Genomic DNA, 17,553 nt, shown 5'->3' with positions numbered 1-17,553 from the left:
TTCCATAATTCACAATAGATACACATATTTGTTGTATCAATAACACATTTAACACTTCCATACTTCACAATAGATACACATATTCGCTGTATCAACACTTCAATAGATACACATATGTGCTGTATCAACACTTCAATATATACACATATTTGCTGTATCAATGGAGTCCATCCCTTATCTCCTCCCAATTAATATCCGGTTTAGGAGTCCATCCCCTATCTCCTCCTAAACCATGGAGTACATCCCCTATCTCCTCTCACACAATACAATGTATATAAACACATATCATATGCATAATCAATCAATACATAAATTTGATGTATTATTCCAACCGTCATATTCAATGACATATTCAATTGATTAGTTTTAATTCACCTAATCATCATGCAATGTCTACAACAATCAAAACTATCCTCCACCGATAGCCCAAAGCATTTATTTCTAAATAGATAATGATTATATCAACAGATAATTTGTCAACAATATCCAAGGTCAGTGATTAATAATTCCAACTCCACCATTCTATCTCATAATGAGCCAATTACATTATTTCCAACTCAATTTCATATTTCCATAGTAAATGTCATTAATCACACTAATGACCCAAATATACCCACACATGACATTTTTTCCCTGTTTCTCAATATTGACCCAAAGGTTCAAATATTATCAACAACATCAATAACCTCATTTTTAGACCCAAAACACAAATGTTTGAATCAAAAGCACAAAACCCCTCTTTTCAATATAACCCATCTCAAACCCTAACTTCCCAAATAAAACCATTTATACAAAAAGCCCAACATCTATGTTAAAGCTCATAAAGATGAGTAGGAATTCCTACCTCAAGAGATGAAACTCAAAGGAGATGATGAAGAAATCCCGAAGTGCTCCAAATCAAGAAATTTTTGAATTGATAGGAAGCCCACACCAAGCTCTACACTTTTTGTAAAGGCTCAAGGATAGGAGATTACTCTAACTAGATCAAATCCTAGAGAGAAGTTAAGGTTTTAGAGTGAGGTGCTCTCAAATGGTGGTTTTCGAAAAGTAAGAGAGAGAAAGGATGTTGAAAAGTGATTCAAAAAGTGACATCCCGAAGTGATATAAAAGTCGCCCCGTTTGAACATGGAAACCCCCGCTCGAGCGTCACACACAGACTCACGCCCGCTCGAGCGTCGGATGCACACTCACAGAAGTTTTGCAGACAATGGTCCCTGCTCGAGCGTCAAACTCCCCGCTCGAGCGGAGGAACAAAATCAAAGGGTCACACTCGAGCGTACGAAGATCTGCAGAGAAAAATACTGGGAGATGGAAATTCACGCTCAAGCGTCAAAACTCTTGCTCGAGTGGAGAAGCAACAACAAAGGGCCAGCTCGAGCGTCAAAAGCCTCGCTCGAGCGTGAAGGCCAAATTCTGGGCATCAACTTTTGGTTTCGAAGCACAACCAACCTGTTTCAAACCTGCCCAACACAACCCAGGACTCAAATACAAAGAGTAAATGATGGAAATGAGAATGAGACAACAACACATCCACGGAACCGAGTCCGGAATACAATAAATAAAGAGAGGAAAAACTAGGATCGCTATAGAGCTCGAAAGCCCCGGCTCGAATTTGGCTCGAATTTGAGAAGGAAAAATGAGGAGGAAGAAGAAGAAGAAGAAGAAGAAGAAGAAGAAGAGAAGTGTGAAAACCCATCTTTAATTATTCCTTAAAGAAAATAAATTAATTAATTAATTAATTAATTTTGTCTACAGTCTATCTGAATTATATATTAGTGTAAAAGTTAGTTTTAAATTGACTCAATTCAATCACTAACAAGACATTATAAAAAATAATAATTTTGTGGGTGTTCAATATTTGTTGTTTATAAATTATTTTAATTAGAATTCAATATAATAATTATTCTTACTAAATACCTTAGTTAAAAATCTTAGTGTGTCAATTTTCAGAAACCCACACAAAAAAAAAAAAAAAACGAGGGAATCAAACCTTTGCAGAATTTTGGTGGAGGCTTTCCACATGTTGATTTGCATGCTTGTTTAGGGAAGAAGAGCTAATGATGCTCTTGGAATTGAGAGAAAGAAAGCCATAGAACTTGGAGAAAGAGAGCAAAGAATTTAGTGAAAGTCACATTTCTTAGAACTTGGAGAAAGTGGATGGATTTATTAATGGAAAGAATGTGTGAGAGGGAGGGAGGGAGAGAGAGCTAGCCTCGGAGAAGATCTATAAAATGCACCTAGTAGTCATGCACATTTTGAAGGTTAAGCATAAACCATATACATCCAAATAGAGGGAATTCTTGTGGAAGAAGAGGAGGAGGTTGAGGTTGCATATTTTCCTATCATTTCATTATTCCATTTCAATCCTACTACTAAGTAAGAAAACCCTCTCAACCCTCTCATTTTTTTTATAATTGAAATTTTTCAGATTATGTACATTTGATACATTGTCTAAAACTGTGTTGAGAATAATCTGTCTTGAATCTGCCAGCATGTTACCCGAATTTTTAGACAATTTTATACTCAGAATTTCGAGATGATTTCTTCTACAAAGTTGTTGATAATGATGTCTAGTTTATCCAGAAATTTTTGGAAACAATTTTCGAGCTTTCTACGAATTTATACAAATTTTTAACTAAACCTGAAACTGTGTTGAGAATACTCTGTCTTGAATCTGCCAGCATGTTACCCGAATTTTTAGACAATTTTATACTCAGAATTTCGAGATGATTTCTTCTACAAAGTTGTTTATAATGATGTCTAGTTTATCCAGAAATTTTTGGAAACAATTTTCGAGCTTTCTACGAATTTATACAAATTTTTAACTAAACCTGAAACTGTGTTGAGAATACTCTGTCTTGAATCTGCCAGCATGTTACCCGAATTTTTAGACAATTTTATACTCAGAATTTCGAGATGATTTCTTCTACAAAGTTGTTGATAATGATGTCTAGTTTATCCAGAAATGTTTGGAAACAATTTTCGAGCTTTCTACGAATTTATACAAATTTTTAACTAAACCTGAAACTGTGTTGAGAATAATCTGTCTTGAATCTGCCAGCATGTTACCCGAATTTTTAGAAACTTTTATACTCAGAAATTCGAGATGATTTCTTCTACAAAGTTGTTGATAATGATGTCTAGTTTATCCAGAAATTTTGGAAACAATTTTTGAGCTTTCTACGAATTTATACAAATTTCTAACTAAATCTGAAACTGTGAGACAGATTTTACCATGTATTTGAAAATTTATTTAAAATTCTATACTAAGCCAAATCTGGTAATTTCTAACTAGAAGATGAAATTTGAGAAGTCTAGTTTCATAATAAATTTTTATATTATGGGTTTGATCTATAAATTTAAGCATGGAATTAACGTAAGGAAATGTGACAAATCTGTGTCATAAACACCCTTAGAATTTGTTTAGAATTATTTATAAGTTATTTTTGGAAAAACCTTTCTGAAAAATAACCATAACATGTTTATTGAGTATCCTGTAGATTGATATGAATTTTAGGGTTGTATAAGTAATGTATTTATAATTTTAATTGCAAGATATATACTCTGAAAATTTTTCTGGACAGAATAAAATCACCACTTTAATATTATGCTAGTCTAATTTTGTAAATAAAAAATTCGTGCATGTGTGTGTTTAGGGTTTAATTCTTGTATCTAAGTTATTATTTCATACCATGGTTTAAATAAATTGTTTATTTAAATTCTGTACTTTTATTTAGTATTGTGTGACACATGCAATATTTTATGATTGGGAATTTTAATGAGTTGGTATAACATTATTTGTGATTAAAAATTTGGAATTGTTTGTGATTAATATCAAAATTAACTGAAATGATTAACGGCATATACAAAGTTAACAATTGACGGTTAATACCAGTTGTTCGGAGTGAGTCTTGGTTTAAAGACTGTACGGAATTAAGGGTTGACGGTTAACACCGGTTGTTCAGGGTGAGCCCTGGTTTTGAGAATTCTCACGTAAATTGTGTTGCGAAACTCTAAGATGGCACGGGACTTATTTGAACCCTTTTCGGTATTCGGTTTTGGAATAAGGGTGGATGTGCAGGTGGCACACAGGGAGGTTGCTTACCCCTGGCAGACCGTTTCCTTGGGGCAGACCACGGATGCCACTACTTGGGTATATAACTCCGGACGTGGGCATCCCTGGTAGTTACGATTGGTAACACTTAAATATTTGACCAAGGGAGGGTTTCAAATTAACCGTTGCCATGCTTAGTGGTTGGTAAGTTAAATCTCTTTGGTGAGATTTCGAGTGTCACCTAATTTATTAAAATTACTGAAACTATTCTAATGGTTGTAATTTCTGTGTATAATTATATTGTTATCTCATGTTTAGAATATTATTATTTGTCTCTTAAAAAGAATGGTAGGTTGGTTACGTTTTCTTATTGTGTTGCAAAACTCATGGCATATATTTTGTTGCCCTGGCGTTTCATGCCAGATTATGTTGAAGAAGGGACTGAGGCTGAAATTGGAGCTGCTGCCAATATCGAACCTTGGCTGACTTAGAGTCAAGATTTTGTCATAATAAAATCCTGTTATCCCTTGTATTAGGATTAAACTATGTTGTGACGTTGTGTGTGAACTTGTAGTTTTATTCTGTCGTTGGACTTTGGCTTTGTAAGAACTTAAAAGTTCCTAACTAATAGTTAAAATTTTATCTAGCAAGTTATTGTTATTTAAATCTTATGACGTTTCAAAAAAAAAAAAAATTTTGGGACGTCACAAGAAGAAGAAGAAGAAGAAGAAGAAGGAGAAGCAGAACTGGAGGGGCCATGAAAATCGGGCTGGAGGCAGAGGCGGGGCTGCGATGCGACGATCAGCCGACGAGCTACGACGATCAGCCGACGAGTGACGAGCTGCGACGACGACGAGCTGCGACGACTCTCTCTCGCCTCTCGCCTCTGTTTCTTTTCTCTTGTGTTCAAAACGAAGAATAAGAAGAAGAAAAGAAAGAAAATGAAGAAAAATAAGAAGAAAAAAAAATTGAGAATTCGAGCTACTGATTTCGGGCCCTCAAACATTTTTCAAGGATCATAGATCAATTGATTATTTATTCGTATCACGGGATTTTTTTATTTATTTATTTTTTTTTTTTGTGGACTCTCTTTAACAATTGATTGTCTGACATGATTATACTATATTGACAAATAATAATAAATAAATAAATAATCATAATTAACTTGGTCAACTCTCTTGGTGTTAAATGATGGATTTTATTATATGAGATAAAATCACCAATAGGAAGGCTTAGACTAGCAAGATTGGAATTTTGGACCATGAAAATTAAAGTGTTGAATAGAGAATATATAATAATGGTGACAGCTAAGTTTAGTTGGTATCTTTGAATGAATACCAAAAGTCTAAAGATTAAAACGTGCATTTGATTCTTTAGTCCAAGTCCATGATCACCATCACAGTAAAAACTAAATTAAATAAAAACAAAGTTGAATGGATATTTCATCTGTGTTTTTTTAGGGGAAATTATCTGTCAGTGTATGAATAAAAATACATTTTTAAATTAATGATATTTTTTTATAAATATTAATATGTAAAATCATAATCTTTTTTATGATTTTGTAATTAAGATTTGAAGACTACATTGACAATTAATTTCTCCAAATTTATATCTCCTAAAAAATTATTTTTTAATTTATTTAAATTATCTTTTCAAAATAAAAGGTACATCCTCATCCAATTTTTCAAAATTAAAAAGAAAATTCATAAATAAATCCAAAAGCTACAAGGAATTTATCCACCTAGCTTTTATTCTTTTAACTTTTTATTCATGTATAATATTACAATTAGCAGTTGACCCGTGCAATACACATGTTTTTTTTTTAATAAATATTTGAAGGTACAATGTGTTATAAAAGAATAATTTTAATTTTAATTTAAAAGTAAAAATAAAATTAAAATATGATTTTAATTATTTATTTTAATAATATTGACGCTATCGTTCTATAAAATTATTACTTGAATACTTATATATTTTAATTTTAGTTAAATTATTTTTGTATTTTGATAATTTTAGTTCAATCATATTATAAAAATGTAATTATCGTATAATAATTTTGTATGATATATATTAAATTATAAAATAGTAAAATAAATATTCATTTTGATATTAAAAATAATAGTTAAATTAGAAGAAAAAATAGTAATAACTATTTAATTTTCTTTTATATATACATTTGAAAAATAAAAATATGTAGAAATAGAAATTATATAAAATTTATTTAAAAAATTAAATATAAGTATGTTGTAGTTAGATTATCATATGATGATTTTATATGATATATATATATATATATATATATATATATAATATTATAAGATTGTAAAATAAACAATTTAAATTAAATTTAAATATTAACTACATAAAATAAATTCAATAATGACTAACCAAAAAAATCACATAACAACAAAAAGAAAAAAAAATAATGCAGATATCCAAGCCACATATAAATCCCAGTAAATAAAGTGATTAATCATTTTTAATATGACATCAAAACATAAAAAAACTTACTGTTCAACAATTGAAAAAAAGTAACTCAAGCAATACATTCAAACTTTAGAGGTTCTTTGAGAGTATCATTATTTTGCAGATTTCTCTCCTGTGAGTTGTGATTATATAAAATAAAGTACAAAATGAAGTATACCTTCATATATAAAATCATTATAAAATTTAAACGACAAATCCATGATATAGTTTAATATAGAATTGATATTTGGTACAGAATAATGCACGAAAAAATAAGACGGCAAAAAAAAAAGGCAATTTAGCATTAAAAATTAAATCATAATACCTTAGAAATAATTTTTTTTTAAATTGTGAAATATAAAATTAGTATTGGATTTGTGGATTATCTCAATTTATGATGAAAAATATAAAATATATATATATATATATATATATATATTTGTCAAATAGAATCTATATAAAATAGATAAAGTTAATATAATTTAAATTATATTTGAGTTTGTGTAAAACTCTGTACGTAATTAAGAAAATACATCCTGACGTGGCTCTTTTTTTAAAAAAAAAAAAAAGAGTAAGTCTTTATAATGTGATATCTAAATATGAAAAAACACTACTTTTAATTATATGTATATATATATATATATGATATAACACAATAAATTATATTCATAATAATAAATATGAAATACAACATATAATTAATATATATAACATAAAATAAAAACTCAGGGAGAGAGAGAGAGAGAAAGAGAGAGAAAATTCACAAATATATATATATATATATATAATGGTAAATTACCTGGCACTTTTAGAGATTTGATTCAATTACATTTCACCTATTGATTTTTTGGAAATTGCATTCTCATTCATGTGGTTAATAATCTTATTTCATAAACTTCCTACTTATATAAAAGGTAACAAGTCCTAGTAAAAAATAGAGGAAATTACATTGAAAAAAAAAAAAGTAAAGTAACGGAATGAAAAAAATAAAATAAAAGAAGTAAAGCAGAGTAATAAAAGAGAGAGCGTATAAGTTCAATATATTCATCGAAATAATTATAATGGCAGGAAGGTTAATGTAATTGGTCAAACGTTAGGAGTGATATACATTAAACTCAAATCTCAGATGGTGTAAGTGTAATTTATCAAAAAAATAAGATGCACAACGCAAATGAAAGTTTCAAACTACTAAGTGGTGTTTTGGGAAGTTGGTAAAAAACTGACTTTTTTACTTTTTTTAATTGTTTTGGCAAAAAACTGGATTGTTTTGGGTAAAAAAGTTGATTTTTTTTTACTAGCAAGCTAACAAATTGACCTTTTACTATTGTTCCCAAAAGACCCCTAAGACTTTAAAAAGTTGATTAAAAAATAATTTTTTTAACTTTTTTTAAAAAAATATATGAAAAATAATATCATACAAAATAAATTAAAAACTAAATTCACTTCCCAAAAAGCCCTACACTTCTATTGAGATGTAGGAGTCTGGTCCAATGAACTAGTATCGTTGGTTCTTATCCCCAAAAAAATCCAATCATACCGTGTCCACGTAACAAATAGTATAACACGTCCAATGGTGCAAGTAGGCCTGTCAACGGGTCGAATCCGGGCCGGATCAATCGAAATTCGATCCGATCCGATTAACCAGTAATCCGAATCCGAATCCGATTATTAAGAATCCGACTACTTACACCCCGATCCGATCCGTGTTAAACGGATATCCGATCTGTATAATCCGATCCGATCCCTTTTCTTTTTTTTTTGGGTTTTGTTTTTTTTTTTTTTTTCCTCCCCCTCTTCTCTGTTGTTAGCAGCCATAGCCACTACCAATGGTGGTTTTGAAGAACTTGGCATATTTGAAATTGCAAGAACAAATGCCAAAGGTGATTTAAGAAAAAAACCACCACTTCATCTTGCATTTTTGGGAGGAGGGAGGGCTAAAAAGTACAACTGCCATCAAGAAAACATCAACTCTTGAGTTCCAATGAACTACTGCTAACAAATATAATTGAATTCCAATGAACTGCTGCTAACAAATACAATTGAATTCCAAATATGTCATATTACACACAAGGAAAAATTGAAATTATGGACATCCTGTTTCCATCTGTTTGTGCTATGACTCTGTGAAGCACACTCTTGTATTTGCCATTGGTGATTACCTGTGTATAGAAAATAAATATATGAAAGTCCACTACACATGCATAAATCCCAACAACAAAATAAACATGAAAGTAGCTGCAGATTTGATAAACTTGGAAATCTTCTTGAGCCAACATATTGCACACAAGGAAAAATTGAAATTAAAGGTCATGAAAAGGAAGGGTTTCCCAAGAAGAACCATCACTATAGCATTTTCCAAGGTAATTGAGAGGACTCAATAATAGACAAAACCACAACCTATACAACCGAATTAACTGTCACAGAATACAACCGTGAAGAAGAACAGACTATGCCTCAATCTGACAAGGTTGATTACGTAAATAGTTTATTTTCAGCATATTCTTCTCCTCTTCTAAATTTGCTAGATCAAAAACAGGACACTGTAATTGGATAACAAACTGTCAAAAGCAATGCTGTGTTGTCAACAAAGTCAAAAAAAAGATAATTGCAGTGAGTTCTTAGTCATTAAAGCTTCAATTGTCGATTCCAATGATTCAACCTGCATAGAGAAAACAACACAAGCACCTTAATCAATACTCATGAAATAGCCCAAACTTCAAAAGCAGCTATTTTGAACATAAATTAGCGACAATATATTCAAGTTCAAAGATTAACTTCACTTTTATCTATATAAATTTAGCATGAGGGTGACAATTTTCCATTTAAGTTATTTGTTCTAAAAGCTATACAAGTCAAAATGATTCTGGAAAAAATGCATGCAATGTGACATGATTAAAGGCAGCAAAAAATCACCTGCATATGCCTGAGACAAAACACAACAAAATCAAGAGCTGTGAGTTTCTATCGAACAACTGTGCAGAGAAGACAATCTAATTGTCTCACCACTAGATGGGACTTGAAGCTCAATTATAGGTACTACAAGATCAAGAGGAAGACTTGAAAGAACAAGTGTGAAGGCAATCTAAATATATATTTTACTTTAATTAAGTGTGTCTAATAAGTTACACTGTAGTCTATATGATTTGAGTATCTTCTGTAAGATTGTATGATGTGATCAATCCACATTAGTATGTTGTTTAGGTCAGTCAAGCCATCTACACAATATCTGGAGGTCTCATTGTGTCTTCTACATCTGCAATTTCAAAATAATGTGACATTAAGATATTTATAGAACTAAACTACAGAACATCTAATTATTTAAAAACTTCAATATTTCACTTACTTCTATTTTTGGTTGATTCAATCTAATCATTGCAAGTGATCAAGGCCTCCACAATATCTGGAAGTAATGAAGCACGTGTCTCATCAATCACCCTACCTCCTACACTAAACGCCGCCTCTGATGCAACCGTAGTGGCTGTAACACTTAAAACATCACGAGCCATCCTTGCCAAAGTAAGAAATTTTGCTTTATTCATTTTCCACCAATGTAGAATATTGAAGCTCTCATTACTTGGAAACACCAACTCCTCCAAGTATTGCTCCACCTCTGATTTTTGATAGGCATGAATGTTAGAAGCACGTTCTTGGGCATACCACGCATGAAAAGCAGCCAAACTTTCTTCTTTCGAAGAACCCACATGCAATTGACTACCACTTGAGCTACTATTTTCAAAAACAGGGGCAATGCAACTCATGGAATCAGAAGAATCACTCTTATACTCATAAAAAAGATCAACAAAACCATTACGGACCCTCTGAATATGCTTGTTAGCATCAACACCATAAATAAGCCCAAACTAGTATTCCACCAAGTCCATTTTAAATCTCGGATCGAGAACCACTGCAATTGCTAACACCAAAGAACATTCTTCCCAATATTTTTGAAATTTCACTCTCATTGGACCGGCCATCAATCTAATGCAATCATACTCACTTTGCTCCCATTTTTTCATTTCAAGTTGAATAAGACAAATATCGGGAAAAAACACATTTGAAGTCGGAAAAGTGGCACCACTAAAGTGAGATGTAGCATCAAAAAAAATCTTCAAGCACCCACAAATCACATTTGCTACATTCCACTCATCCTCAGAAGGATTGTGCTTATATTGTTTGTCAATTTGCCCTAAGCGGTGGAATGCACTTTTCAAATCTAATGCAGCTTCAAGCATTGAATAAGTGGAGTTCCATCTGGTAGGAACATCCATGGGGACTTTCTTTTTATGATATAACTTAACATGATTCACTGCAACATCAAATTTTTGTTTTCCATAAGGAGACCTCCCTAAATATCTCACACTTTCTCGGATTTTTGAAATAAGACTCCCAATCACCTTCAAACCATCCTGAACAACTAAATTCAATATGTGCGCTCTACAACGCACATGAAACAATTGTCCACCCAAATGTAGTAATCCTTGGTCATGTAGCCATCGCTTTAAGAGTCTCACCATGACATCATTACTCGTTGCATTATCGACTACCATTGAAAACAACTTCTTATCTATGTTCCACTCTAAAATTATATCTTTGATAAAACTAAACAAATGGTCTCCATCATGCGGGTAATCAATGCGTCTATAAGCAAGGATTTTCTTCTTCAACTCGCAATCATTAGTTACATAATGAGCAGTCAAACATGTATAGGCAAAATTCTGATGGTCTGAAGTCCATATATCAGTTGTCAAGGTGATCTTAGAAGCGAGTTCATCCAAAAATTGATATAACTTGGCCTTTTCTATTTCATAAACATCAAGGACATCCGCCCTAACAGTGTTACGAGAAACAAGTTTGAACATTGGTTGAAGATTATTACAAAATATTTCAAAAAATTCATGCTCAGCCATGTTAAAAGGATAATTGTGCTTGATTACCATCCTAGAAAAATCCATACGACTTCTCTCTTGATCGAATTTAAAATTTGCAGCCTTAGGAGTAGATTCAGAAGCAGCCTTACTAGCAATCCTAGGGGCATTTGGCCCTTTAAGTACTGGACATGTCTTCGACAAATGATTTTTTAAATGACTAGTCCCTTTCCTACTCTCTCTAACAAATTCCCTATTGCAATGCTTACATTTAGCTATGTCATTTCCATTAGGTCCTTTAAATTTGACAAAGTCATCCCATACCATTGAAGTTAGTTTTCGAATCCTCTTTGTGGGTCCTTGAGATACATCGTCATCCAACTCGGCATCATCAGCAGTAATAGGTTCGCTATAATCCGAAGACATCTTTGGCTCAAAAACTCAAATATGCACTGCATAAGAAATCAAACATAAAGGAGCATGAGTTCATTTAAAAACAGTGTGCACCAATTTGGAAATTATATAGATTTGTGTGCATGTGATCAATCTATTGTAAAGGCATGTGGAATTCATTTAAAAACAACAAAACTAATAAGCAGCTATCCCATTACTAAGTCTTTGCAGAGGATTGTAGTGAAAAGATAAGCTATCCCATGAATCTAACATAGAAGAGAAATTTCAGAATAAAGATGAATTTATGAAAATAGTTCAAAATAGTGCTATATATAATCAAATCAGCAAAAACAGACGGTATGAAAATAATACCAGAAAATAATACCCGCCAACACAAAAACAGAAACAACACAGAAAGAAGATGAATTTATGAACCTACACAGATCCAAGCAAATTGCTTTTCAAGGTTTACACCTATATATAATCAGATCAGCAAAAAAACAAAGAAAGGGGAAAGACCCAATTCATCAAATAGTTCAAAATAGTGCTTAAAACCCCTCATCATTCACGTAACCCCCAAAAGAATATCCAAAAGTATCAATAGATAAATGAAGAAAGTGAGAGAGAGAGAGAGAGAGAGAGAGATGGGAAAGCAACCTTCATTTCAAAAAGCCCACATTCATTACCAAGAAACCAAAAAAAAATCACAAATAAAAACAAAAAAAATAAAAAATAAAAAAATAAAAACCCAGAAAGCAAAGTGGAGAGCTGATTAAAATCAGATATGGGTAAGAATTAGATCGGCAACAAAAACAGATCGACAAAGTGGAGAGCTGATTACGATTAAAATCAGATACGGGTAAGCAAAGTGGAGAGTTGATTACGATTTGCTTTCAAGAATCAGATCGGCGACAAAAACAGAAACGGGACAGAGACCTAACAAAAAAAATAAAAAAATAAAAAGGAGCAGAGAGATGATCTCTTACAGTTTGTAGCTCCGATCTGACGAGATTTGGACTTCGTTCTTTGAAATTAAGCGTTATGAATCCAATCGGAGCAGAGAGCTCGATTTGGCTAAGTTCATCGTCATCAATCGAAGCATTTTCAGAGGATGAGAGAGAGATTTGATCTTCAGACGATGAACTTAAACAACAGAACGCACTTTTCAGACGATGAGAGAGATCTGTTTATGAGAGATCTAATTTCAATGTAATCGGATTAGGCAAACAAACGGATCGGATTGGATTTATCCGAGTCCGACCCGTTTAAAATCGGGCTACACAGATACGGGTTAAACAGATATTTGGATTCAGATTTGCATAAATGGACCGGATTAATCGGATCGGATTCGGGTTATACCCGATCCGTTGACAGGCCTAGGTGCAAGTAACAAGTCATGGTTGAGTGAAAAAATTTTGTTTCATTTAAACGAGTTTTTATATTTTTTTGAAAATTGCATTGTTTTGGGAAGGGTTAAAGTGACTATTTTAGTCATAAAAAATAAAACATCACATTCAATTTATAATCATTACATTCTTTTCTCACAAAAAAAGTCAAAAAATTCTTCCCAAATCAAGTTTTTTAGCGCAGGTTAAAATAGCTAAAATAGTTAAAAAAATCAAAAAGTTAAAAAGTCAACCCACTTCCCAAATGGAAGTAATATTTTTAGTTTAGAAAAATATTTGAAATGATATACATATACTAATGTATTTTTATAATTAGTATAATTACTAGTGTGTGTAGGAAATCATATGGAGAAAACAGTTTTTGATTTAATGATTTTATTTTTTAGTCCTCATAATAACTGTTAGGTAAGAAAAATATGTGAAACCCTTTGCTTGGTTTAGCTCACTTTTTTAGAAAATTGAGTTTTTTTTTTTTTTTCTATTTTTTGTTTTGCTGTTTTCTAATATTTTACACAATTTTTTTATTTTTTAAATACATCTAAAAGTATATTATTTAAAAAAAAATCACCAAATACAACCAAATACAAAATACAAAATACAAAAAAAAAAAAAAATTGTTGTATCCTATATTTTTTAAAATTTTTTGTACAAATTTTATATTTTTTAAATATATCAAGATTAGGTACATCTAAAAAGTTAAAAAAATAATTAAAATATTTTTCAAAATTACAAAAAATATAAAGGTACAAATTGAAAACACATAAAATTATTTTTGAAAACTCCATTGTGCGATAAAATTGTTCATTCCAATTGAGTTGTATTCTTTTTATAATAGTACTAGTGATCTGTACATGCGATACGTGTGTAATTTAGAAAAAAATTAAAATTATAAGAATAAAGACAAAGGAATATATATATATATATATATATATATGTATATATATAATATGTTGTTTAAGTGGTAAGAGTCTTCATTATTAAACTCAATTTTGTAGGTTCAATACTCATCCTCTTCTTTGCATACTTTTTACGAAGGATTTAGCTTCTCTCATGTTAGGGATCCAACTTGAGAGAGTATTTAGGCTTAATGAGCCCATTATAAGTCAAATCTCAATTATCCGAATCGTTCACTTTTTAGAACTCATTGAGAAAAATATTCACATAAAAAAATCAAGATGATTGAATTTCGGCAATTATATATTTGAATCACATTTGTCTTTAAAAAATGGACGGTTATTCTTCAAATTATATTTGCCGTCCATTTTTTTTTAAGATAAATGTAATTCAAACATATAGGTACCGAAATCCAATTATTTTGATTTTTACATGAATGTTCTTCTCAACGAATAATAAAAGCAAATGATTTAGATCACCGGGATTGGGCTCACAACGGGCCCACTAAACTCAAATGCTCTCTCAAGTTGAATTGTGCACATGAGAGAAGTCAAATTCTTTTTAGAAAAATTTCAAATATAGAGGTATTTTGGGAAATAAAATTGTGAGACAAAAAGTATCAACGCCACCACAAACCTTCACTTTATATATTGGCATAGATGAACCACAATGATTTTTTAATTTTATTTTTATTTTTAAGGATAAATTATAAATACACTTCTTGAGATTTGCTTAAAATACGAATCACCTCTTATGATTCTAGAAATTACATTCCACCTCCTGAGATTTCTACTTTATAACAAATGATCCATTTTGTTAATAAATTATTAACTCAATTGACAGTTTTTAATGATGTTAGAAATACATTTCAATTAATGATTCATATAATTTTATTATTGTATAGAAGAACAGTTATGAATTTTATTTTATAATTAATTCTATTAAATAAAAAATTCTAACAAGAGAGTATTTGTAATTTTCTAAATCACATGCAGCAATTTGTATTTTAAACAAATCTCAAGAAGTGAATTTGTAATTTATACATATTTTTTTTAATGAAGACTTCTATGTCGTCGTTTGGCAAGTGAGTTAGGTTTAGGTTTGGACTAAAAAAATACAAAAAGACAAAATAAGCTAAGTAATTCAATAAGACAAAATGTCACATTCAAACCATAATCATTTCATTTTTTATCTCACAAAAAATAAAAAATAAAAATTCTTCTCAAATGCTAAATTAGCTTAAAAGTCAAAAAGTTAAGCTAAAAAAGTTCTTCCCAAACAAACATGTATGCCATTAAAATATTTCATAATAAAAAATATTTGGTATAGTAGGCATAACTATATTTAGGCTTCGTTTGAAAATTTGGTTACTTTAATTGATTTTTTGTTTTTTGACTACAGCATTTTATAAGATGAAAAAAAAATTTGTTGATTGATTAATATGTAGAATATGATATTTTGCCTTATTAATTATTTTAATCTTTTTTATCTTTAGTGATTATTTTAGCCAAAAAAAAAAAATTCCAAAGCCTTAAATATGGTAAGTCCTTTTTTATTGTAAATTTGAAATTATAAACATATTACATAATAAATAGCATTTCTATTTTTGAATTTCAAATAAAGCCTTTGGGATCCTCTGTAAGGGCATCTCCAACGGTACATTACTTTTTTTACTAAATTTGAATAAAAATTTGGATAAAAACTCTCTTTGATATCACTTACTCCAACGAAAGGATTTAGCTTTTCATCAAACCACCGGTCGATCAGCCGGACGACAAAGCGGTTGACCGGCCAATGTAAAATTCTCACAATGGGACAAGGAACCACATCAGTGACCAAAATGATATGGGGTCATCTAGAGGGTCGACCAGGAGGTCAACCTTCCAGTGTAAAATTTTCACAAAATTTTACCTTGAGGTGGTCATCCAGGAGGACATCCGGGGAACTTTCGGAGAGATATCTGATGGTTAAAATACAACGGCAATGAACAGTGATTTGATTAAAGGCACAAAGAATCCTCAGTTTGGTAAAATATTTTGTATATTCTCAATTTGATATAGATTTGATGAAAGCATTGAAGTAATAAAAAAGAAACTTTTTTACCAAATTTAAGGATAAATTACAAATACACCCCTTGAAGTTTGCTTAAAGTACAGATTGTCTCATGTGGTTTTGAAAATTACAAATACACCCTTATCAGAATTTTTTATTTAACAAAATTAACTAAAAAAATAAAATTCATAATTGCTCTCTAATACAATAATAAAATTACCTAAATTATTAATTGAAACATATTTCTAATATCATTAAAAACTATTAATTGACTTCATGATTTATTAATAAAATGGGTAATTTGTTACAAAATTAGAAACCTCAAGGGGTGAAATGTAATTTCAAAAATCACAGGAATAATTTGTATTTTAATTAAATCTTAAAGAGTATATTTATAATTTACCCCAAATTTAAATTTAATGATAAATTTAATGAAGCGTTAGCGGTGGCCTAATATCCAAAAAAATTATGTGTATTCATGTTAGGATTTGGTGTTGAGGAGGCCTCTTCGTTTCATTGGAATGAGTTGGTCACTCAAATTGGTGAAGGCTGCGCTATGCGACTTGTCCTTATCCCCTTTAGTCGAGTGCCCTACTCGATTCACTAGACTAGCCTACTGTACGAACACAGAAATAATCTTCTCGTATAATCCTGTTGATCAAGTTTGCACTCCTCCAAACAACGTTACTTTGCCACCTGAAAACACAAACGTGAGTTAACCGGCAGGTGTGTGCCGGAAACCTCTCCGATGCCTAAGTCAACAACTAGACAATAGACAATAAGCTCTGTGTATTCTAGAGTAAGAATTGGGATACCTATACATAGGTCCTGCTATGAGCTTTTATAGATTTTGCCTGGCATAATCCTAGTAGGATTCCAACTCTCCTTATAAGAGTCCTCCTAGGAATCACACTCCCAGTGAAGAGTGTATATCCTAATAACACTCTACTCACTACCAACCAAGTGAGATGGTCTGCACAATCCTAGTAGGACTCTACTCTCCTTAGCAGAGTCCTCCTAGGAGTCTTAAGCCCAAGGATAATGCTTATCCTTAAAATACCCTTATCACTGCAAGCCAAGTGAGATGGTTGAACCCTTTACCTCGGTTGACACTACGGTCAACAAAGTTACTTCGGCTTCGTGCTCAACATGGGCGAGCCATGATGACCCTACCACCGGTTGGCATCCTGCCGAGCTACACCCAGTTCGGCCCATCGCCCTGTTATCATCTCGGTCAGACCAAGGTTTGTCCCCATAAAGGTCCCAATTCCAGCAACACATCCAACCGTCCTAGTATCTACCTTGGCCCAAAGCCGAAATACAAAATATCTCCTTGGCCCATTGCACGGCCCAACTTTCAAAGAAGACTCGTCCTAGCTCGGTCCAATTTGTTCACAAATTACCCTCACCAAACACTTTCCCG

This window comes from Camellia sinensis, chromosome 13 (genome assembly GCF_055761805.1).
Source record: "Camellia sinensis isolate YWXY chromosome 13, ASM5576180v1, whole genome shotgun sequence".
Taxonomy (NCBI): Eukaryota; Viridiplantae; Streptophyta; class Magnoliopsida; order Ericales; family Theaceae; genus Camellia; species Camellia sinensis.
This window is presented reverse-complemented; position numbering follows the sequence as displayed.